The following is a 24226-nucleotide window of genomic DNA, read 5'->3' as shown; positions in this document are numbered from 1 at the left end:
GTTCCTGCCACACTTAAGTACTATTAAGTCCCTTTAGTTTCAATGGAAGTGATTTAAGCATGTGCTTAATTTTCCCACTTAAAGCAGTAAAACCCAAAGGTGCTTATCTTTTGCTAGATGATGCTCCTAATCCCTGTAGAGGACAGCAATATTTTTGGTATAATCTGGAAGTGAGCTATATAATATATGGAATAAAAGAAAATGTAATAAAAATCCTCAGGTAATCAAATGATTTCTTTTCTGTAATGCTTTTCCTTAGTATTTTAGATTTGACATTCAGTTACTCTTTACTTAATGACACAAATTAAAAACAATTTGAAATAAAATAAAATAATCACAGTATATGGTCCAGACCACAATGCATGGGGATATCTGCCAAAAAATGACTGAACTAATTAAGATTTGGATTAATGTATCCATCCATTGTTAGTTAACTAAACGCATCTCTCACCGGAACTCATCTCGGTAGTATGTGCAGTATGTAAAAGAAGTTCTGTGCATTGTTTTCACCACCTGAAAAACAACAAACCAGTGCCAAATAATATCATTTTATGCAGTGGTGAAAGTTCCTAATGGATATTATATACATTGCAAAGTCTTCATATGGCCAGTGTTCAAAAGGCATACATCAGGGATGCCAGCCTGAGGTTTTTTAGCTGTTGTTGGACTACAACACCCTACTTCTCTAGCCACAATGGCCAATAGCCAGGGAGTATGGGAGTTATAGTCTAACAGCAGCTGGGAGGCCTCAAGTTAGCCAACCCTGGCATGCATAATAATGGTGTTCAGTCCAGGGCTCCAGAATCCCAGCTATGTTTGGTCTCAGTGACCAGATCCCAGGGCACCAGAATCACAACAGTTAGGCTTTCCATTACCAGGCCTCAAATGCCACTAACTTTGTCCTTCTCTTCTGACAGAGAACCACTGAGCCAATTGTACAGATTCTCTGTTTTCCCTAGTCCCTGTTTCTGAAAAATGTATACAGAAGCTCATGAAATAAACATGTTACATCCTTTGAACAGCATCATTTGCTTGTGGTTTTCTGTCAAAAACTGTCCAACTTGTACCGATGAAGTGTCATTTGAAAACATATTGTATGTAGGCTAGCAAAATGGTAAATTAACTTCATAATTCTGATTCTAATCTAAATCCCAACCCTGGGTCACTTTTACCAACTACCTTCTTAGCTGCAGGCGGCCCTCCCTTCTATAGCATTAAAGTCCATGAAGAAAAGAGAAGCCGTGACATACTTTTGTCAAGGCTTGCTATGATGTTGGCACAGATGAGCCACTCACTTTTAGACTACCTTTGGGTGGCCATAAGTTGTGAGTATTCTAGTTGTGCAGCTTGTAAACTGTTCGTTAATCCTTTTTATATCTAAAGCAAATTATCTGTTTGGGGGGTTTATTTCATTTTTCTTTGTCTCAAACTGTATCGTTGTGTGAATTTGTGAGGAATCCATGCTAGTGATAAATGAATCAGCTCTTTTTGAACAGTTAATAGCTCTTATCAGGTAGAATGTGAGGACACCCAGAGAGTGCGTGAAAAGAATTACTTAAGAGTCTCTGAATGAACTGGGAAAATATATGCTGATTCTAAACTCATAGTGTAGGTTAGCAGAAAGTGTTTTCAATTTCACATGCTACAATTACACACACTTGTATTCTTTAAGAATATTCCTGTTAAGATTAATTGTCTTCACCTCATTGCAAGTGTTAGGAAGAGGTTGTCTCTCCCCGCCCTCTTTTTTGGAGTTCAAGACAGAAGATTATTTCTGCCCCTGAATCTAGCTATGAGCTTCCATTGATTTCTTTGGGAGATGATACTTTCTAAATGTGTTTGCAAAATATATCTCCCATTTTGTATTCCCCTTTCAACATTTCCTTCTCCACTTCTCCTAACTAGCCCAGTACACATAAGGGAGCAGGGGAGATGGAAGAGGAGTCAAGTAGTGGGTGCTGTCTGTCACTACAAAGCACAAAAAGAAGGAGGAGGAGGACCCCCTTGCAGTGACTCTTTACTCCGCAGCTTGATGGCGAGGGGACAGAAAGAAGTAAGGTGGCAGGGATGATGAGGGATCTTGCCCGCCCACACTCACTGGCATCACAATAATCTGCTACTTGAGGCAATTGCCTTATCTGACCTCATGGAATGGCCATTTTTGTTTATTACTATAAGGCGCTATCATCCAGTGGTGAATTTTGCTTCTGCAGTGCTCAGCTAAAACTGATCCAGAGAATTCAAACAAAAGCAACATCTGGTATAATTATAAGATTTATTTCTATAGTTTTCAGCAGGGAAGGAAATCCTAAAGAGATAGTTTCTGATAATGGGACTCAATTTATCTCTTTGGAATTTGAAACATTTATAGCAGAATGTAATATTATACATAGGACGCCAGTGTAACCACCCAGTGGCTGGGATCCTCAAGCAAACAGGGAGATCTAGAGGTTCGACAGAACTTTGATAGTTTACAAACAGCGAGGCTAGAGGGGGAAATGTGGAAGACCTTTACTGTTGAATTTCTGCAGATATATACAGCCACACATCATGCAATGACACAAAAATCGCTGCAGAATTGTCGCATGGGAGAGAGATGCAGACTAAATTGACTGTGGCTGGGATAGTAAGATCAAGACCAGAGCTTAGTTTAGAACAGTATATGAGGAGAAGGATGGAAAAGAAACAAGATATAACACACAGAGTCAGAGCTGAACAAGCCCCCTTCTGCTGCTTCCTGCCCTTTTGATCTACTGACTCTCTTCAGCCGGCTCACACTTCTAAACCACTTGAAGGCACAGTACACATCTTAAAACCATTTATACCACACTAACCAGCCTGCTGCTGAGCACATGTGCTGAGCAAAAAGTGAAAAACCTTGTGTTCAATAAAGGAGGAGGTGAAGGTGTATATTGATTGATTGATTGATTGATTTGATTTGATTTGATTTGATTTGATTTGATTTCTATACCGCCTTTCCAAAAATGGCTCAGGGCAGTTTACACAGAGAAACAACAAATAAATAAGATGGACTTATTTCTTGCCTGCCTAATCACTCACTGAATCAAGTGAAGAAAAATAGAGGAGGAGGTCGATGAGGGTGTGTATGTGTGATTGTGTGTGTGTAAGTAATCAAGAGTGATAACTAGGTAGAAATTCTGGCTACTGCATCAGAAGAAGCTTAGGAACTTTGTATCATATTTTTGGATGACACAAACAAAATGGTATTGGGGATGGAAACAGCTGTCCCACTCTTCCAAGGAATTGCCCAGGGGGAAAAAACTAACTATTCTAAGAAACCTGCTTGGAATAATCTTTGAAAAATATTCCATTCTGCTCCTGCTACCAACACTGATGGATTTTAGTGATTATTTGAAGACTATGCACCCCAGTTTGCCTTTGGTGGATGATCTCATTCTTTATTTTGACCCCATTCTTTATTTTCCCTGCACATATCTACTGACTACTTTCATTCAGCTTTCTCTGAATCATAACTTTGTCAGTTTGTAAATGCCCTAACATAGGATCACTATTTGCAAGGTCACTGTTATATATAATTTAATGTCTTCACACATGATAACTGCTTCCAGAGGGCAAGCTGGGTTTATTAGTACGGAAAAACAGCAAACATTCTTGCAGCATCTTAGTACTAACACATTTATTAGAGGACAACCTTTTGTGGACTACAAATGGTTAGGAAATGTGAGACCTAGTCTTATGACAAACGTTAAAGTATATAAGATAAGCCTGGTGATCATTCACAATAGTAGTAATTGATTATTATAAAATCCTTCTAGCAATGCTAAGTTAATTAACTCTGTAATCTGATAAAAGTGATTGGTCGTTATTCAACCAGAAACTATAGAATCAAACATAGTTTATAAATTCAAATTTGGCTTTCTCATGCTCTAGTCTTCACACTCTAGTCTTCCTTGGAAATTCTTCTGTTGCAGCTCTACTGAAGACCTGAAAGACACTGTTGGTTAACAGGAGAACTCCAAAGGAAGACTGGAGAGTGAGACAACTGAACAATGTTTAATTTATTTTCTCTGGTCTGAGTAAAGGCCAATCATTTTCATAACTTTCTGGTGTTAATTACAGCTATTGTGACTGTAGTCCACAAAAGCGTACACAGCAATAAATGTGCTAGTCTTTAAAGTCACACAAGACTCTTTGTTTTCATAGAATGGCATTTATTATACCAGATTAGCCCTAGTTTTCATTGGTTGAGTATGGTTAAAAAATAGTATGTGTGTGAAACATGTAATTGTTGTGATAGATTCAGAGTTGCCATTTAGAGGGGGTGGAGGAAGAATGTGTCCCCACCTTTCAGATCACACATTAAGACTACAGCCTAATCACACATAATGGTAACAGTAACAACTACAATTTGGCCATTTAGCTGCTTCTCATGGAAATGTTGTTCCCAAGATGCTGGTGTTGAAGGTAGGCATGTCAGCAGCTTTGTCCAGTTTCATACCTTATTGGAACAGTCTTGGAAGGACCCGCAGTGCTGAAGTAACATAGGAATAGGCTCATTGCTGAGTGATTAAAATACAAGTTAGTTAGGCCAAACTACAAATTGTTGCCAGCACTGCCTTTCTGTAGGCTCCCAGAAGCCTCTCTGCTCATGTCTGGGACTTCAGGCTTGTAGTTCCCACTCTTAACATGCTCAGAGCCTCATGGAATTGTGGGTTCACCATTTGTTGGTAGCAGGCAGTGGAACAATCACCCCCAGTTTAACCAGCTAGCATGCAAATTGAAAGGGAATTAGCCTCGCACCTTTCCCTCTGTTGGGAGTGTCTAAGCAGACACGAGTTAGCCTCCGAGTTAACTTCAAAGTCTCTCGGCCTGACCCTGTTACACCCCCCTCCTTGGTTTCATCAAAAAAGCTAAACTAATCATCTTAGCAGGAAAGCAGATAAGGCACTGCAAGTGCTGCCCCCCTACCCAACAAAGGAGAATGGTGGTCACAGAAACTCAGGAGATGCACTCGTTAAGAAAACCTGATGAGTTTACTGGGTCTTTTCAACCTGCCATTCAGTCTATTTACATACAGGTTGTTCACTCTACTGTGCTTTTCATTCCACCTTTTCACTCCACTGTGCTTACCCTAGCACAACCTAGGGTAATTTTGAAGATTCTTTTGAGATCCATCGGAATCCCCCACCTCAGGTAGGAGGAGCAGTCAGCATTTTGCCCCAGGGCATGCCCCTGCTAACTGAGCAAAGAGGCACCTTTTAAAATGGTGATTCTCTTATATTTAGCAGGGGGAGAGCAACTGGCCTTATCCAGCCCCAGCACAGCATCGTTCCAGTGGCTGCTGCTGGTGACTGCCTTATGTTTCTTTTTAGACTGTAAGCCCTTTGGGGACAGGGATCCATCTTATTAATTTATTGTTATCTCTATGTAAACCACTTTGGGAACTTCTGTCAAAAAGCGGTATATAAATGCTTGTTGTTGTGGCGATAACTGGCCCTAGTTTCATGAAACAGTATGCTTCTTTTGGTCTCTACTCCTTGGAGCCACCTGCTGTTTGGGCAATTGACCTGACACCCACTGTAACACCAGGCCATGTCTTTCTCTTTGTGCTATTCCCACTCTCAGCTTCCATGTTGGCCTCCTTCACTGGCCCAATCTTCACAACACACCTCACCTCACTGCTATGAGAAACTGCTGGTTACACAAAACCAGACCCCTTTGGGATTTATCCCTGCTGCCTAACCCCTGAACAGCATTCGGTTCTTCACTGCTGCCTCCTGGCTCCCAGTCCATTCCTGAGGGAAAGGACCTTTGGCCGCGCCTGAGCCATAAGGTAGTATAAGAACCACTGCACCCCTCTGGCCTTCTCCCTACCCCTGTTCTTTTTCTAAATAAAAAAAACACCTCTTTCTCTAAAGCCTCCTTTCTCAAGCCAGCCTGGAGTCATCTAATTTGGACACCAAGCTAAATTGCCTCTTTGCAAGTTAGCCGGTTAATCGGTGATGTATTTTAGTAAGACTATTGCCTTAATCAACTCTTTTTCCGCTGTATCCCTAAACCCTTCAATAAACCAATTATATTTGTGAATACCAAACTTTCTCTCTGTCAGTTATTTTCCCCCGGGCCAGAACTTTCGATAGGAAGTAGGTTATTTGATAAGAATAACCTTTCCCTTACCAGGATCCCTGTTATAGTGTCGGACCATATTGAATGTGTGTACTTAAGTCTAGGGACCAGGGATAGACTGGGACTTCTGTTGGTGTACTGATCTCCCCACTGCTCAATGGAGTCCCTAACTGAGCTGATGGACTTGGTCTCGGCAGGGGCATAACTATCATTAGGCATGGGGAGGCCGTTGTCTCGGGGGCCCCTGCCTTGGGGGGCCCCCTCAGAGGCTCTCACCTACCCAGCGCCTACCCAAGCTTCTTTTATTTTTTTCCCAATTTCAAAATGTTTTTTTCCCCTTGTTCTGGCACTGGTATTTCCTTGTTGTCTCTGTCTCCATCCTTTGCCTCGTGAGGCCGGGCTCCTCCTCCTTTCCCATCCATTGGCCCCTGCTTTCCTCCCCGCTCCCTGCCTGGCTGCTTCTCCCTGCAGCCACGGTTTCTGGCTGGACTGGCTTTTCTCCTCCTGGCTGGATGCCCGTGCTTTCCCCGCCCGCCCACATGGTCCCGAGATTCTTGACTCCCCTGCTTTCCTCCCCGCCTGCCCACATGGCCGCTTCTCCCTGGCCAGCCACGGTTTCTGACCGGGCTGGCTTTCCTCCTCCTGGCCCGTGCTTTCCCCACCCGCCCACATGGTCCCAACTCCCCTGCTATCCTCCCTGCCCGCCCGCATGGCCGCTTCTCCCGTCCCTGGCCAGCCATGGTTTCTGGAAAGCGGCAGCATTTAAAAGCTATCCTTTTGTCTTGATGAGGGGTGGGTGACTCCCACGAGAAATTTTATAGCCCCTGGTAGTGGCCCTGCTCGATTGAAATAAAGGAAGGTAACAATGTTGCCAACGGTTACACTACTAAGGAGGAGATAAATGTTTTCAGAAGTTGAGAGGGATCGGTGCATGCCGTCCCCTCTACAAAATCCCATCTGGGGTTGTACAAGTCTAAGAGCCTTGATGTTGGTTGCTTTTCTTTTAGAACCTGGCCACTGTGAGGGAGGTCAGGTTTTCTTGCAAAATAGGCTTTCTGATTATGGACCGTGGTCTGGAGATCAGATAGCCTCTGGAAAGAATCAACGTTGCTTTTTCATTTTGGAATGTTTGAAAAAAAGCATTCTTTTTTGCAGCAGCAACCTTCCTGCTTGGGGGGAGGAGAGAGAGAGAGAAGCTCCCCAAAAGAAGCCATCCCACCTTCCTTTGCAAGCACCGTTGCTTGCCTCTGTTAAGTGTCTCTCGGGCCAGTGGAAGGAGAGGTAGGTGGTGACGGTGGGGAAGGGGGCCCCTTTTAAAAATCTTGTCTCTGGGCCCACTCCAACCTTGTTACGCCCCTGGGTCTCAGACTTGGTGTTGGAGTCCCCCAGGCTTGTGGTGCTTGGGGACTTCAGAGTTAACTTTGGGACAATTTGTCCAGGGCAGCTCAGGAGTTCATAGCAGCCATGACGACTATGGGCCTATTGCAAGTTGTCTCGGGCTGACACATATTGCTGGTCACGTGCTTGATTTGTTCTTTCACTCTGATCAGGGCAGTGTTCTATGGGTGCGGAATTCTGTGATTTCCCCATTGTCATGGACGGACCACCATCTGGTTAAGGTTGGACTCACAATCACGTCCCACCTTTGCAGGGGTGAGGGACCTATTAGGATGGTCCGCCTGAGAAGGTTATTGGATCCAATAGGATTTCAAAAAGGCTTGGAGGGATTTAGTGTTGGTTCTGCTGGTGATCCTGTTGATGCCTTGGTGGAGAATTGGAACAGCAAACTCACTGGGGCAGTAGACATGATTGCTCTTAAGCATCCTCTCCAACCCACTTCAAAACCAGCCCCTTAGTATAAAGAAGAACTACGGGGGCTGAAGCGGTGAGGTAGATGATTGGCGCGCAAGTGAAGAAAGACTCGGCTTGAATCCAACAGATTGTGACATAGAGCTCATCCGAAGACCTGTGCTCAGGCGATACATGCGGGAAAGAAGAGATTATTTTCTGCCCGTATTGCATCCGCAAGTTCATGTCCAGTGGAGTTGTCCAGGGTTGTGAAAGGGCTAGTATGTGCCCCTCCTCCCTTGAATCAGAATCTGGAAGCATCGATTACCTGCTGTGATGTGTTTAATGAATACTTTGTGGGAGGGAAATCTCTCTTATTCGAGCCAACTTAGACTCCGTCACCACAGTTACTTCAGTGTCTGATGTGGAGGTGTCCAACGACTCCTCTTGTGTGGTTAGGTTGGATCAGTTCCAGTTTGTGACTCCTGAGGATGTGGACAAGCTGATTGGAATAGTGGAGCCTACCACCTGTTCTCTTGACCCTTGCCCAACATGGCGTATACTATCTGGCAGGGTGTTTCTTGTAGAAGGCCTGGTAGAGATTATAAATGTGTGTCTGAGGGAAGGTAGGATGCCTCCTAGTCTTAAGGAGGGAATTATTAGACAGCTTCTGAAGAAGCCTGCTTTGGATCTCTCAGAGCTGAGTAACTACAGGCCTATCTCCAACCTTCCGTGGTTGGGCAAGGTAATTGAGAGGGTGGTGGCCTCCAGATAGTCTTGGAGGAAATGGATTATTTAGACCCATTTCAAACTGGCTTCTGGGCTGGCTATGGGGTGGAGACTGCCTTGGTCGGCCTGATGGATGATCTCCAACTGGGAATTGACAGAGGAAGTGTGACTCTGTTGGTCCTTTTGGACCTCTCGGTGACTTTTGATACTATCGACCATAGTATCCTTCTGGAGCGTCTGAGGGAGTTGGGAGTGAGAGGCACTGTTTTGCAGTGGTTCTGCTCCTACCTCTTGGGCAGATTCCAGATGGTGTCTCTTGGAGACTGTTGTTCTTCAAAATCTGAATTTTTGTATGGTGTCCCTCAGGGCTCCATATTGTCTCTGATGTTGCTTAACATCTACATGAAACCGCTAGGAGAAATCATCAAGAGATTTGGTGCAGGGTGTTATGAGTATGCTGATGACACACAAATCTATTTCTCCATGTCAGCATCATCAGGAGAGGGCATAACCTCCCTAAATGCCTGTCTGGAGTCGGTAATGGGCAGGCTGAGGGATAACAAACTGAGACTGAATCCAGATAAGATGGAGGTAGTCATTGTGTGGGGTCGAAACTCGGGAGACGATTTTGAACTGCCTGTTCTGGATAGGGTCACACTTCCCCAGAAGGAACAGGTATGCAGTCTGGGGGTGCTTCTTGATCCAAGTCTCTCCCTGGTGTCCCAGGTTGAGGCAGTGGCCAGAGGTGCCTTCTATTAGCTTCGGCTGATATGCCAGCTGCGTCCGTTTCTTGAGATAGATGTTCCTCCAAACAGAGGTACATCTGCTGGTAACCTCCAGACTGGATTACTGTAATGCATTCTATGTGGGGCTGCCCTTGTACGTAGCCCAGAAACTACAGTTGATTCAGAATGCGGCAGCCAGGCTGGTCTCTGAGTCATCTCGGAGAGACCATATTACTCCTATATTGAAGGAGTTACACTGGCTGCCAATATTTTCCCAGGCAAAATACAAGGTGTTAGTTATAACCTATAAAGCCCTAAATAGCTTGGGCCCTGGGTATTTAAGAGAACATCTTCATTATGAACCCCACTGCCCATTGAGATCATCAGGAAAGGTCTGTCTGCATTTGCCACTGGCTCGTCTGGTGGCTACTCAGTGACGGGCCTTCTCCGTTGCTTCCCCGAGGCTTTGGAATGCGCTCCCTAGTGAAATAAAAGCCTCCCCATCTCTGACAAATTTTTAAAAGTCTTTAAAGATGCATCTGTTCACCGATCATGGCCCAGACCTCAGAGTCAGAAGAGTCAGAGGTGGAGCGGGAGGACTTGGGTGGGAGTACAGGCTCAGAGGCACAGCAGCAGGATTTGGCTATGAGAACAGACTCTGGAGCTGAGCTGGGATGGCAGCAGACAGAAGAATCTGAACAGCTAGCAGAGATGAGGGCTGAGGAGACTGATCAGGAGGAAGCTGTAATTTCACCTATGTTAAGAAGACATCTCAATAGAAAGGCTCAGTGGGAGACACGCAGGTGCAAGATCTCACAGGAGAGGCAACAGAAATGCTGAGTCAGGAAAGCCTGATTGGCTGCCGGTTATCTCAAGCACTATATCAAGCTGACGCAGTTTCTAAATCAACACTGTCAGCAACGTTGCCTATCGCACACAGTGTCCGTACTTAAGAATTATTCAACATTTTGTGTTTCAGCCTGTCCTTGTTCTGTTCATTCCTTGTTCCATTGTTTTCCGTTATTGCTCAGTTATCGTAGAGGGGGGGTACCTAGTTTAGTTCAAGAGGCTTTATTGTGTTTATGCTACTTTTCTTTGTGGGTCATTTTTCGCTTTTGTTCATGCAGCTAGGCTGTTATTCTTATCTACAGACTTTCTGTTTGACTCACAGAAATGGAGCTCAAGGGATTGTAAATCCTGTTGGTTCAGCCAAGCCAACAGATTTATGACATCACCCAGGCTTTTAACTGATACTGTTTTGATTGTTTTTAATATTGATTTAGAATATTGTTTTTTAAAAATTAAATTATTGTGTTTTAAATTTCTTGTTTTTGTTTTTAACTAATGTTTTAATGTTGTTTTTATCTTATTGAAAACTGCTGAGAGATGTATGTTTTGGGCGGTATAAAAATATGTAAAAAATAAATTAAATAAACTTAATACAAATTTATTCTGACGTTGGACTGCTCTATTCTAGTTTGCTAATTTCCCCACACAAGCCCAAACACAGTTAGAGGTGTTCACCAGTCACCCATGGAGCAGTTCTATCAACAACATTAACAACATGTCATTCCATGCATCATTCGTGTTGACTGGCTTAGTTTTCCTTTCATTAGTAGCAACCTTGGGGCCCCTTATTTGAATCAGTATCAGGACCCCACACTGGGAGAAAAGAGTTTCATGATTTTCAAGTTTGGGTCCCCTTGTCTCTGGCTGAAGCTACTCAGAGTCATGAGTAGAGATGTAAGTTTGGGGTGGTATAAAAATATGTTAAATAATTTTTTAAAAAATACTCCTGGAGATCCCCCCCCCCCAATCTTGTTTCCAATGTTTTTCACAATATCAGATCTTGAAAATCTCCAGAGTTGTTTCAGTAGTCCTCTGGAGAATCATGCCAATTCTTGGAGAGACCAGACCAATTGAGGGTTGACAACCCACCCCTTTCCAAGAGGAAAAATAAAATATTATTTGGCTGTTTGGCATTTTCTTTGGCTGACATGCTAAATAACAAAATGCTGGTACACTGTGACATGCACTGGTGCTGCAAACACAATTGACTAACAGAGGCTCGGCACCTACGAGGAGGGAGAAGAATTTTGATTAGCTCCCCTTCCCCCAGAAACCCTCTGTGCCATCCAAAAATATGTCCCTGAGAATCATGCAACCCTCAGGGACATATTTGCAAGTGACACAGAGTTTGAGGAGTTGCGGGGGGGGGGAGAAGTTGTGTAATGCTGCTCACCTGACTCTCCTTATCTGCTTGGTGGGAAGGCAGGGTGATGATGAGCCCAAGTGGGGGCAAGTCCTCAATGGCCTTGTGGAAGAGTGACCTGTTGGGAGTGGGGTGGGAGACTTCTCCCTGCAGCCTCCTACTTGCTTGTCCTTTTGCTTCATTACTTAGAATGTTGGCCAGTACTATTCACATCATTGCCAGACGGTAGTGCCTTTTCTACTATAGGCCAGGTTCTATATAACACCCTGTCCAGGGAAGCCTGTGACATCCCAAGATGTTTATGGTTCAGAAGGCATATAAAAAGTTGATGGGTGGGGGAAGGAAGCTTTTCTCTATTTCCTGCACTTAATAATGATCGTTGTTCTTTTAAACCCTGAGAATGATTTGTAAGCTTGTTTTAATTAAAGTATTATGATATATTTTCTGTTGACATGTGTTAATGTCTATTGTAAATCTTTTCGAGTTAACATTTTAAGAAAAGTGGTACAAAAATTTGTAATGTATAAATAAAGTAATCTGTTCTGTTGCCCACAAAAGCTCATGCTACAGTAAGCTGGTTAGTCTCTGAGGAACTTCAGCACATTTTTCTTTTCTCTTTTAGAATATCTCAATGTCAGAGCACTCTGATTTTCTGAAGCACTGATCCGTGATGAATCCTGCTTTTTCTAACATTTTGCTCTCATTTTACCCATGTGCAAATGGTTATGGCAATGTGCTTTTTACAACAAGGATAAACTAACTCCTTTCCCACAGCAATTATGAGGTAAATCCCATTTTTTAGGGTCCATTGGAAGCTGAATGAATATTTAAACAAGGAAGGCCATCATATGTCAAAGGTTACCTACAGGTCACTGGTTCAGGTCTATGCCTGCAGCTGGATTGCTCTAACATCAGCTTTAAAAAAACCCTGTCACTGTTATGGCCAAATAAATGTGTGGTGTTTTTTCTTACAAATTTCTTCATAAAATTTCTCAGCAGAGTTAGTGTAAACTGCAGCTCTTATTACCTGTAAAATATCAGTGTACAAATGAGATTTGTCTGAATGTTAAAGCACAATGCCAGATTATATTTACAAAGGATAGTAAATGTATATTTTTCCTCAGTACAATGCAGCCTACCTTATATGACCATGAAATAAACACTTGAGCTGAAACTGAATAAGTGGGGCTATTAATCTGTGATATAATCTCAGTCAACAAAACAGAATGGCAGGAAACAGAGCTAGTATGTATTTCTATATATTAAACTGCATTAAATTAAGTAAACCAGAAACAGATCAGAAACCTATGAGGTCTTGTGTATCAGAAAGGGGTTACTGCTGTTGATCAGATCAAAACCATTTTAGAAGACCTCATAATATATCTGAACATACAGCCAGGCAATGTGACATTCTAAGGGGTGGAGGGAATGCAGAGCCTCACTTTTCAACTCCATTGGTTCCTAACCTTTCATGAACACTTAATTCCTCACACAGAAAGGAATAGTCATGCTGTAGAAGCCTGTGGACCATGAAGGGTAATTGGATAACATCTTTTGAAAGATTTACAAGCCTGCCAAGGATTTTGCCAGCTTTAGAACTGACTGATTCAGTATGAAAAGATCTGAACAAATGTGACCTAAAAGTTTAAAGGGAGACCTTTCCTGAGAAAGTCTAATTTAAAGCTTGCAATAAAAATGCACTGGGGTGGGGACTCACCACCATAAGGAAGAAAACAGCCGTAAACTGTAAAATTTAATATCACATTAAATGCATAAAAAATGCTTGCCCCTGTGTTGACAAGATAGTCTTAAAGTACTTCTGTCCATATAAAATGTCTAGTTTGTGGAACTGTCAGATTTCTACATGGAGATGATTCTCTGAACTGCTGTCGGAGAATACAGTTGCTGCTCTTCACTCCCCTATTCCTCCTCTCCTACCTGGTTTGAAGCAAAGTGAGGATCAAACTACACATTATGACTCTTGTGCTGTTGGTACTTGTGTGATGTTTTTAATGTTAAGCAGGAGCTCCCGATCCAGATCGGAGCTGTGGCATGGCGAGAGGAGCCCTTTTGCCCTTTGCTTCTGTGCCTGGGTTCTAATTTGGATCGGGTCCCCTGTGGCTGCTGCTCAGTATTTTAAAAATCACCAATTGTGCTCTTGTCAAAACATGTAGGCCCTTCGACTCATATTGATTTCAGCAGAGGGGAAGAAAAGGTTGGGAGAGGTGACTCATGCTGCCACTCCCAGCGTGACAGTAGAATTAGATCAGTCAGGAGCCACTTGCTACAGCACAAAGACAATTCCTGGGAGAGCACCTTCTTCTGCTTGATCCTCACCGCACATTAAGGTCATCAGGAGGGGTCCATCTCTGGAGGCCACCAGCTCATTTGGTGGCAACTCAGGAGCTGACCTTCTCTGTAGTTGCTCCTGGGCTGTGGAATACGCTCCCTATAGACATTCATGGTTTAACATGTTTACCAGCCTTTAAAAGAGCCCTTAAGACACATTTTCTGAGCCTGGCTTTTAGTAATCTTTGAATGTTTTAAATTATTGTTTTAACAGTTTGTTTTATTGAGTTGTGTAGGTGAGTTATGCCAATAAAAGCTGAAGAAGCAATTCCACAGATGAAGAATACTATACAGGTGGCCCTCATTATCCACAGACTCCATGTTAACGGGTTTGCATATCTGCAGTTGGGTCTTAGACACCCAGTTTCATTACCCGTGGGTAGAAAAATAGGTGAAATTTGCTATCTGCAGTTTTGAGTGGCTGGAAATGTCCTGTAAATGACTTCTGGTAATATTCTGGCCACCATTTTCCGCAGAGAGCAATTCTGTGGCTTAAAAAAGGTTGGCGAATATTCAACAATTTTCAGCATTTGTGGGGGCATTGCTGGAGAGCTGGAGAATAAGGTATGGTCCCTTTCTTCTCTTATTTCTCCCCCCTTGCTTCCCCCCCCCTTTTGGTTAGGAAATTAACCCCCACCGTTTCCATTGACTCAAGGTTTTGTAATTCATAGTTTCTGTATCCATGCCTATAGGTGAGAACGGAACCCCTTTGAATAATGAGGCCCACCTGTATTGGTGATGGGTCTTGGGCACTGTCAGACTAAGGCATGAATGGCATTTGATTTCTGCTTACACAGACTGGAATTGCATTGAGCATACATAGACTTTAAACCAGTTGTTTAGACACTACCAACACATCTCCAGAGTTTGCATTTGTGAGGAGTGATTGCAACTTATCATATTATATATCTTCAGGGAGTCTTTAATCTAAAAACAGTTGTGTAGATAATGGGCACGGCAACAGTTATTATCACACTAAATCCAAGCAACTGTGTTATCTAATTTCTGTTGTATTTAGACATGTTCACATTCTATTTAAAAAGCTACACAATTATGAGTGTACATGGTATTATGTAAAACAAATGGTAGAGGCTCTGGCTTTTTATCTTTGACTCTTTGTAAATTAAGAAGGATAATTTATGCAAACAACGAAGATGCAAACTAAGTCAACAAGCAGCATTGTGACTTTGTAAGTAGCATATTCTTGGTCCAAAATTATGCAGATATCATTGCGATGAAAGCAGCCTTACAAATTCAAAGCAGACAAGCCTGCTATGCTTTTCTGCTTTTTATTTTTTTATTTTTTTACTATTGCAAGTGGAGAGAAGTGATTAGTTTGAAGAGTCAAATGCGGAGGGGGGGGGTCATCATGTGTAGCTGGAGCTTCTGAAAGCACAAAAGCAAATGCAGATAGTTTAGAATCAGCCCCTTTGAATTCAAATTCATAAAGAAAAACCCATCATGCAACACTTTATTACCTATGCAGACACATGTGACTGTTTCTACTTTCAAGCACATAACTGCTATGAAAAACTTCAGCATCAACAATCACCTGTGTGTAGGTGAAGAGATGTAAGAGTTGTTCATACATTACTCTCTCTATAAAGATCCCTGGGCCCCCATTATGAGATTTAGAAGGAGCTTTACATGATAATCAGGGAGTGTGATCATATTGTAAGTCTCTACAGCAAAAAAAAAAATCAGTTATCCAGGCGATATCCAGTTTTGTTTTGTTTCTTTAAAAAATCCCTTCAAGATAAGAGGAATCGATAGAGGAATTGTATAGTTGTAAACAATGTGATGGGAGTAGTGTTGTACTTTCCACATCTGTTATTTATTTAGCTGTGTTGAATTGCTGCTAGTAGTAAGACCAGCTTATGCCAGTGAAACAAGTTGGGCCCATACTAATGGGGGATCATGGGATCTGGTATTCTGGTTGCTAGCAAAAGAATTGGAATCCATATAGTTTCAGTGTAGCTAGCTAATGCAGTAATATTTCTAACTGGATTCCAAATTATTATGAAATAAATAGTATCTGTTCACAAAAGACAGAACAACACTATATTATTCCTACAGTAGAAGAAATTAAATGAAGATTTTACTTGCAGGCTGAAAATCAATTGGAGGAAAGCAAGAACCACCATTTTTCTCAATTTAAATGTTTTGCAAAATGCTTTTGTGTATCTGTGGATTTCTGGATTCAAGAAGGTAATTTGCTTTCTTGTCTATTTTTCAAGTGAGTATGGATTTATACATTCAGAAAGAAAGAAGCATACAACAAATGGCATTTTTGGAAATGTTTTCAGTTGTTTTGTCTCATTTTTTTATCATCTTTACTCTTGTCTTTGTCTCAATTCAATGCACAAAGTTCTGAAAATCCATCTATTTCAAAAATATGCCTTTTGAGCAGAAATATTGAGCTTTTCTTTAATGCCTGAATTTTCTGGTTAGACAATCTCCGAGCTAGGCCTTGAATTAAGATGCTATTCACAAACACTTGGAAAAAATGTGTGCAATGGTATGCATAATGTTTACAAGAAAACCAGAAGAGCTTTTGGGAGGTACACACACACACATGAAAAAAGTCAGAAGGATTGTGCATGCTCACTGCAAAAAAACAAAACAAAACACCCTTTAAAGACCTTCTTTACTGCATATATAAAAAGAAGGTCTTTAAAGGAGTATTGTTGCAGGTTTGCCATCATGCGTATTTCATCGCCACTATACCAGCTGCAAAAAGTTTGTTAAATCACATTAATTAAGCTGGTCTGGGATTTCTTTACAAATCTAGTTTTAGATACAATATTACTTTGTTTGGAACAAAACATGAAGGATGATAAATATGAGGATAACATAGGAACCACAGGAGAGAGGGTGGTTTAATGCTGCAACCTGACTAAGCTGGTCAGTAGTAGGGGTATGCAGAAAAGCGACTGGCCTGGTTCAGTTTGAGTCCGAACTGGACCCAAACTAGACTGGGCCAGTTCAGTTATGCACCCCCTTGAACCCCCCGCAATTCAGTTAGGGTCACAGGAGTTTGCGATCTGTTTAAAAATAACAATTTTTTTGATACTCGGTCTTCTCTGAGGCTGTGTGTGGGGAGGTGTCTCTGCAGGTTCCCCTTCTCCCGCTGGCCTCCATTATGTTACAAATCACCCAGTCCAAGTGGTCTTCAGCCCATTCTGGGCCTGCCCTAGGTGGCAGATGTCCCTTCGCTCTCCTGCTCCCACCAGCATGTCATGAGGGACAAGAAAAGCAGCATGCAGCCCACTGTGGCTGGCCACACAGAGGCCCATTGGACATGCACAGTGACTGCCAAAGTGGCCACTACCACACAGGGTAGGCCCAGAATGGGCTGAAGACCACCCAAACTCAGCGATTTTCAATTTAATAGAGGCCAGTGGGGGGAGGGGGAACCTCTGAGACACCCCCCTCCTGCAGCCTCGGAGGAGTCCCCCAGAGGTGGTGAGTACCATTTTTTTTAAATGGACCCCCCCCATGGCTGGGGGCAGTGTTCTCTCTAATTTTTTTCATCTTGTGCAGAATGAGTTTTGTTCTGGGCGGCAGTATCAAGGCAGTGTGTGTGCATGTCCATTCAGAATGGGGCTTTCCTGATTCAACCTGAGCAGAACATAAACTAACTGAGCGGACATCTAAAAACTTGTGAGTGCCTGTCATGGCTCAGACCTCTGACTCAGAAGAGTCAGAGGAGAAACGGGAGGACTCGGTTGGGAGTGCAGGCTCAGAGGCACAGCAGCAGGATTTGGCAGGGAGAACAGACTCTGGAGCTGAGGAATCAGGACAGCTGCCAGACATGAGGGGTGAGGGGGCTGATCAGGAGGAGGCAGGGATTTTGCCTGTCTTGAGAAGACATCTCAAGAGGAAGGCTCAGTGGGAGACACGCAGGCGCAGGATATCACAAGAGAGGAAGTAGAAGTGCTGACTCAGGAAAGCCTAATTGGCTGCCGGTTATCTTGAGTCCTATATTAAGCAGTCTATTAGTTGCACAGATTGCTGTCAGCAACTTTTGCTTACTGCAGAGCATGTTCCTATTTAGAATTCCTCAACCTTTCGAGTTCCAGTTTGCCCTTGTTCTGTTCTTCCTTGCTCTGTTGTCCCTTGTTCTCTTCATTCCTTGCTCTGTTGTTTTCTTTTCAGATATTACTCAGTTATCATAGCGGGGGGTACCTAGTTTAGTTCAGGAGAATTTATTCATTTACTATTATTTTTCTTTGTGAGTCTTTCATTTTTCTTCATGCAGCTTCACTGCTACTTTCTGTTTAACTCAAAGGGGGAGAGCTGAAGAGGTTGTAATCCTGTTGGGTTAGCCGAGCTAACAGATTTACGACAGTGCCTTAGAGGGAACACTGGCTGTGGGGGTTCAGTCCGATAACGAACCAGGCGGGGAGGGGCTCAATATTGGACTGTTGAACCTGTTCAACATCAAATCTGTTCGCACATCCCTAGCCAGTAGGACACAGTCTGAAATTTTGCACATACTTACTTGACAGTTGGACTTCTTTCTAGGGATGTGCATGAAAAGGATTTTGCATTTTGTTTCGAGCTTGAAACAAAATGCAAAATATTCAAAATGTTTTGTAAAAACAGCAGCCTAGCCCACCGGCTCAAACACAGCACCTTAAAACCAGTTCGGTGCTCCAGAAAAGGATCACCAGCCAATTGGAAGCCAGTGCAAGAAAACCAACCAGAAAGGGGGGGGGGGGACAGGCCTTCAGCATGGCGCTCAGAACACTTTTAATGTTTTTAGCTGAAATGGGGCTGTATTGTTTCAAGTCCGAAGCAGGCCCTTTATTTTAAGGGTGATTTGTTTCGAGCTTGAAACACTCAAAACAGCCATTTCGAACTTAAAATGTTTTGAGCTCAAAACATTTTGCACATTCCTATTTTATTCTAAATCAATATGCATAGGATCAGACGGCATAAAAGCACAATACCGTTAACAAAGGTATTGCATGGGGAAACCTTGTCGAGCACAGCTGAAGAACAATTTATTGATAACAATCATACTTAACATTTACATTGTGTTTTCAAGTGCTCAAAGCATTTCTTATAAATTAATTTGATGAAAACTTTAGAACTACTTGGCAAAGTAAGTATTATTATCCTCATACTGCAGATGGAGTTGAAACAGAGGGGCATGGTTAAAGCTAGCAATGAGTACAAGGCAGAGGTAAGATTCAGAGGAAGGAAGTCCTGATGCATAATTAGCCAAGTTTTTATTATCAAACAACTTTAATGAAGCCCTTTGGAAGTTTTTGCATAGGGCAGGTTCAGACAACCATCTATAAGTACTTAGCAAAAAGGAAAAAGAGGATCCAGTGAGCATGAGAGGCATGTTGTCTGAACTTGCTCAAATCCATTTACCAAGATTCTCTACCTGATATTTCACTTACTTCCATTCCTAAGATCTGATGGAGAATCTTGGTAAAATTTTGTGTGCAGAATCTCGGAAACCAGACCTTTCCTTCCTACTTGGTAAGTGCTTACAAGTGGTCATTGGAACCTGCTCATAGTCAGGTTCCAATAATAGTCAGGTCCTAATAATAATGAACAGAGGAAAATGAATGTTTTTGCTAAATCTTATGGCCCTGGACCAGGCCTGCACAACAAACGGCCCAGGGGCCGCATGCGGCCCGCGAGGCCTTTTTTTCCTGGCCCCTGGGGCTACTTCCCCTTCCTCCCCCTGCTGCTTACCCCCCCCCCCCACAATTCCAGCTGCTGCGCGGCCGAGGAGATGGCTGTAGGAGTGCAGGTGTTGTTCCTTATCCTGCCCCACAGCAGCAGCGGCGCACAGCGGCATAAATCAGAGCGACACTCGGGCCTGCCATTTGGCCCAGCATTGCTTCCCAAGTGCAAGGTGAGCCTGCGCAGTTAAGTCTCTTAACTGCGCAGGTGTGCCTCGCAGTTGGAAAGCGACGCTGGGCCAAATGGCAGGCCCGAGCATCGCTCTGAATTCTGTCACCGTGTGCCTCTGCCATGGGGGAGGGTAGGGAAGGACACCCGCACCCCCGCAGCCATCTCCTCGGCCGCACGGCGGCTGGAATTGGGGTGTGTGTTAAGCAGCAGGGGGAGGAAGGGGAAATAGCCCCGGGGGCATCTCCTCAGCTGCGTGGTGACTGGAATTTGGGGGGGGGGTGGCAGCGGCGGCGGACAGTGGTCCCACGAGGGAGTCCAGTGGTGGGGGCGGCAAAAATGGCAGGGACGGAGGGAGCCCGGCTGGGAGAGAAAGCGTTGCTGAGGGATGGGTAGGGAAAGCTGTTAGTGGTGGGAGGAGAATTAGGAGCTCCGGAACAACGGGGAACGGACTCTCACCAAGAATGCTCCATTCTCTCTCTCTCTCTCTCTCTCTCTCTCTCTCACACACACACACACATGACTGCTCCATTCTCTCTCTCTCTCGCCAAGACTGCTCCATTCCCTCTCTCTCTCTCTCTCTCTCTCTCTCTCTCTCTCTCTCTCTCTTCAAGCCAAGCCTCCTGCTACATCCTTTCCATCCTTCTTTCCCCTTCTCCCTTCTTTTCCAAAATTATGAGAAGAGCTGCTCATGGTTTTTCCCCCTAAAAAGTGTTCCATGTTATGTGTGATGATTTGGCAGAGGTGGAAAGGAAGAACAATGCATTTTATTATGTATTTTGTACAGATTGTATAATATTTATATTATTAGAATGAATTTTAATTCAACTTATTTCATATTAATTTAATCAATCTTGGCCTGCCAGAACATCAGAAGTTAAATATTGATTTAATTCATTTTTAATTCATTTCACTTTAATTTGGTTGGTTGATTGATTGATATTAAGTGTTACTCTAATAATCAGTACCCTAAGAATTGACCTCGGCCCCCATGAACCAAGTCACGGTTGGTTTCGGCCCACCAGGTCATTTGAGTTGTGTAGGCCTGCCCTAGACTATACTTTTATAGCAGATGCAGCACAAACAAGGGGGCTCAGCCCTCTGCTGTCACAGCTATTTAGGTATCCTGTGTTGTTTGACCTAGTAGTGAATAGCAAGTGGACAGTGTTTTTGTTTTTGTTTTTTTTAGTTTCCACTAAAAGCAAGGACAAATTTCTCATGACAGCTCCTAGCTGGTGCAAAGTTGCACTGACATTTGTGTATCTGCAGACCTTAAGACATGGCACAAGGACTGTCATGGTTCCTCCTTTGACAAAGCTCCTGAGTGGTGCTCCTGTGTTTCATAAGAGCTGGTATTCTGCTCTGAACCAACAGCAACACAGCAGTGGGCTGCACCATCTCTCAGTAAGCAAGAGGACAAGGGTTCCATTGAGTTGATGCTAGTAGCCCTGAACCCAATCCTAAACTCTGTACATTGTGTGCAGCACCACATATGATCTAGTTTTTATTCTATTACTAGCAAAATACTACTACATTCCACCCAAAGGAACAAGTACATAGCTTAGGTGTGCTCCACATCTTTTGTCTTTTATTTATTTATTTATTTATATATGTTTAAAAACATTTATATCCTGCTCTTCCTCCAAGGAGCCCAGAGCAGTGTACTACATATTTAAGTTTCTCCTCACAACAACCCTGTGAAGTAGGTTAGACTGAGAGAGAAGTGACTGGCCCAGAGTCACCCAGCAAGTATCATGGCTGAATAGGGATTTGAACTTGGGTCTCCCCAGTCCTAGTCCAGCACTCTAACCACTACACCACACTGGTTCCTTGCCAGTGTGTCATGACCCCTGCCACTTATTAAGATAATCTGGGGAGGTCCAGTTATGGTTGCTGCTGGCTTATCTGGTGGCAATTTGGGACCAGGACTTCTCTGTGGCTGCCCCAGGGCTTTGGGATGCACTCTCTGTCAAAATAAGAGCATCTCCCTCTCTGATTGCATTTTAAAAGTCGCTTAAGACACACTTGTTTTCTCAGGCTTTTAATTAAAACTAATTCTGAACTGTTTATTTGTTTTACTCTGTGAAATAGTTTCATTTATTTTTATTCTGTTTTTACTGGCCAGAATAAAAACAGTTTTCTGTTTTTATTCAGTTTTTTATTGTATTTTGGACTATGTACATCGCCTGGAGATACATATATCAGGCGGTATATAAATATGATAAATAAATAAAATGTCCAGAATTATGATGGGCAGAGCGTATGTATGGCAGAAAAGATCGTGCACTGCAAAGACCAATGGAGAGTCAATGCTTATCTTTGTACAAGTACACACTACACCCCGCTCCCTTGGGACATCTGGGGTGTCTCCGTCACCCAATGTCAGTGGTGGAGGAGCAGGTTTTGCCTCCATTAAAACAGTCATCATCATGATGCACAGAGTTAGGGAACCATAATGCTGAAACGGGGCTACTGCGGACTCCTAAGGCAACCCCAATGCTTGTAAGAATGGAAAGTTGCACAAGCAATGCTTCTGCAGTCCCCCGCTTTGTGTGAATGGGGAAAGTGTTGTGGAAGCACTGTTTGCATTCTTACCAGCAGTGGGTCTGCCTTAGCCCTCTGAGGCTGCCTTGGGGTGCAGTGTTACAGCATAATGCTGCGTATCATGCAGACCAGTGTTTCTAATACACTCCCTCCCCATATTGTAGATAACGAGAGCAATCTTCTAACATACATGGGAGAACATAAGAACAGCCCTGCTGCATCAGGCCAAGGCCCATCTAGTCCAGCATCCTGTTTTGCACAACGGCCCACCAGATGCCACTGGAAGCCACAGGTAGGAGTTGAGGGCATGCCATCTCTCCTGCTGTTACTCCCCTGCAACTGGTACTCAGAAGCATCCTGCCTTTGAGGCTGGAGGTGGCCTGTAGCTGTCAGACTAGTAGCCGTTGATAGACCTCTCCTCCATGAAGTTATCCAAACCCCTCTTAAAGCCATACAGGTTGTTAGCTGTCACCACATCCTGTGGCAGAGAGTTCCACAAGTGGATCACGCATTGTGTAAAACAGTACTTCCGTTTGTTGGTCCTAGATTTCATGGCAATCAATTTCATGGGATGACCCCTGGTTCTAGTGTTATGGGAGAGGGAGGAGAATTTCTCTCTATCTACTTTGATTTTATAGACCTCCATCATGTCTCCCCGCAGTCATCTTTTTTCTAAACTAAAAAGCCCCAGGTGTCGTAGCCTTGCCTCATAAGCAAGGTGCTCTAGGCCCCTGATCATCTTGGTTGCCTTCTTCTTCACCTTTTCCAGTTCTACAATGTCCTTTTATAGATGTGGTGACCAGAACTGTATGCAGTACTCCAGGTGTGGCCGCACCATCGTTTTGTATAAGGGCATTATAATATTAGCAGTTTTATTTTCAATCCCCTTCCTAATGATCCCTAGCATGGAATTGGCCTTTTCCACAGCTGCCGCACACTGAGTCGACACTTTCAACAAGCTGTCCACCATGCCCCCAAGATCCCTCTCCTGGTCAGTCACTGACAGCTCAGATCCCATCAGCATATACATGAAGTTGGTGTTTTTCATCCCAGTGTACATCACTTTACACTTGCCAACATTGAACAGCATTTGCCATTTTGTCACCCACTTCCCTTTCTTATGTTTCTTTTTTCGATTGTGAGCCCTTTGGGGACAAGGACTCATTTTAAAAAAATATTTATATTTATGTAAAACGCTTTGGGAACTTTTTGTTGAAAAGTGTTATATAATTTTTGTCATATCATATCGTCATATCTTGCTGACTTCTCTATGATAAATGACCTAATGTCTCTTGTGAAGAATTTCCCTCTTCTTCTCACACTATTACTATACTGCTTTTCAACAACAACAACAAGTTATTTTTAAATAATTACTTAATTATAAGAAGATGGTTCCCTGTCCTCAAAGAGCTCACAGTCTAAAATGGCACACAAGGGAGACTCCAGCAACAACAACTGGAAGGATGCTGTGCTGGGGTTGAATAGGGCCAGTTGCTCTCCCTCTAATAAATATAAGAGGGCCTCCACATTGAAAAGTGCCTCTCTGTCCAGTTAGCAGGGATGGGCGAGGGCTCTGATTACTCATCCATGTATAAAAACATGTTTTATACATGAATGAATAAATGCTTCTGAATGGCCATAGCAATGCATAAGCATGGGTTGGTCCTGCGTAACTGAGCCTTATCATCAAGCACGGGCAAATACAAGAAGCCACCCTTCGCATTCCCACACAACCTGCTTAGAGCCTTAGTTCATTAGAAATAGGTTTGCTTTTCAGTAACTGGGTTTCTCTGTGAAGGGTAGCCCGACGCTCCTGGCAACTCTGCATGCATCTTTCTCCCTTATAAATGAATGGGTGTAATGTGCTCACTGGAAAATGGAGGTCTGCACATGTGAA

General features: G+C 43.3%; 1 long non-coding RNA gene across 4 annotated transcripts in view; it reads right to left on the bottom strand.

Annotated features, from left to right (window-relative positions):
* Positions 1–24226, bottom strand: part of LOC128352139 (uncharacterized) — a 78157-nt gene that overhangs the window by 35903 nt on the left and 18028 nt on the right. For 2 of the 4 annotated variants that reach the window (XR_008320226.1, XR_008320228.1), the window contains exon 3: positions 452–513. The exons of 1 other annotated variant lie outside the window; for it this stretch is intronic. This is a non-coding gene — a long non-coding RNA (uncharacterized LOC128352139). Of the gene's footprint in view, positions 1–451; positions 514–14563; positions 15298–24226 lie in introns of those variants that run through there. One more of the 4 variants, XR_008320227.1, reaches the window with a different exon arrangement.

This window comes from Hemicordylus capensis, chromosome 3 (genome assembly GCF_027244095.1).
Source record: "Hemicordylus capensis ecotype Gifberg chromosome 3, rHemCap1.1.pri, whole genome shotgun sequence".
In the NCBI taxonomy this organism is placed as follows: Eukaryota; Metazoa; Chordata; class Lepidosauria; order Squamata; family Cordylidae; genus Hemicordylus; species Hemicordylus capensis.
The sequence above is the reverse complement of the archived record's forward strand: the minus strand, read 5'-3'. Positions and strand labels throughout refer to the sequence as shown.